The sequence below is a fragment of the Capricornis sumatraensis genome, unplaced genomic scaffold (genome assembly GCF_032405125.1).
Source record: "Capricornis sumatraensis isolate serow.1 unplaced genomic scaffold, serow.2 scaffold10, whole genome shotgun sequence".
In the NCBI taxonomy this organism is placed as follows: domain Eukaryota; kingdom Metazoa; phylum Chordata; class Mammalia; order Artiodactyla; family Bovidae; genus Capricornis; species Capricornis sumatraensis.
Window position 1 is genome coordinate 1,739,190 of NW_027184621.1, and position 1,604 is coordinate 1,740,793.

Genomic DNA, 1,604 nt, shown 5'->3' on the forward strand with positions numbered 1-1,604 from the left:
GTCAGCCATTGAGAGGAATCCTCAGTTCCGGCCCTGACTCCACACAAGGTTTTTGGCCCTGGTATCGACGGGAGAAGAATCCCGAGAGGCCCCCTAGCACCTCGCATGGGGACTGGCCTCCCCTGAGGCCACCAGGTGGTGTCCCTGAGGTCCCCGTCGTAACTCGAGAACACCTGCCGCAACTCGAGAAAATCCAGGAAGTTCTCCCTTCCAGGCGAGATGAGGCCTATTTCCGATGAGGTGTCTGGAGACTAATGACACCTAACCTCTGGAACTTCGAAAGGGTCTTTCACACCCTTGCTGCAACTCAAGAAGTTCACCGCCATACCCGTCTCCACTCGAGAGGAAGCACGGTGGTCCCGCCCACATCCAGAGGAGCCCCGTTTCCCCCTCGGAGCTCGAGATGAGGGATCCTTTCCCTGCTTTCAACGGGAAAGAATTCCCGGCGTTCCCGTCGCATCTCAAGAGGAGGCACTCTCAACAGGAAAGGCGAGAGGAACTCCATGGTCGTACCACCATTCCAAGAGTCCCCCAGATGTCTCAGTCCATTCCAGAGGAACCTCTTTGCCCTGCACTGGCTCATCTTTCACGCCGAGGATCGACTCACACCACGGTGGCACGTGGGACAGCCCTGTGGGAAAGCCTCGAGGGAAAACCACAGATCCTTTGATCCACGCCACGGGAAGCCTGACATTGCTGCTACAGCCTGGAAGGAAAGCGCACGTGCATGCCCCCACTCGAGACGAGGCCTGACTCCCCTGGGGAGACTCCAGAAGTACCCAAAGATCCTTGTCAGCCCCTGAGAGGAATCCTCGGTTCCGGCCCTGATTCCACACAAGGTTTTTGGCCCCGGTATCGACTGGAGAGGAATCCCGAGAGGCCCCCTAGCAACTCGCATGGGGACTGGCCTCTCCTGAGGCCACCAAGGCGGGTCCCTGAGGTCCCCGTCGTAACTCGAGAACACCTGCCGCAACTCGAGAAAATCCAGGAAGTTCTCCCTTTCAGGCGAGATGAGGCCTATTTCCGATGAGGCGTCTGGAGACTAAAGACACCTAACCTCTGGAACTTCGAAAGGGTCTTTCACACCCTTGCTGCAACTCAAGAAGTTCACCGCCATAACCGTCTCCACTCGAGAGGAAGCACGATGGTCCGTCCACATCCAGAGGAGCCCCGTTTCCCCCTCGAAGCTCGAGATGAGGGATCCTTTCCCTGCTTTCAACGGGAAAGAATTCCCGGCGTTCCCGTCGCATCTCAAGAGGAGGCACTCTCAACAGTAAAGGCGAGAGGAACTCCATGGTCGTACCACCATTCCAAGAGTCCCCCAGATGTCTCAGTCCATTCCAGAGGAAGCTCTTTGCCCTGCACTGGCTCATCTTTCACGCCGAGGATCGACTCACACCACGGTGGCACGTTTGACAGACCTGTGGGAAAGCCTCGAGGGAAAGACTTGAGGGAAAACCGCAGATCCTTTGATCCACGCGACGGGAAGCGTGACATTGCTGCTACAGCCTGGAAGGAAAGCGCACGTGCATGCCCCCACTCGAGACGAAGCCTGACTCCCCTGGGGAGACTCCAGAAGTACCCAAAGATCCATGTCAGCCCCT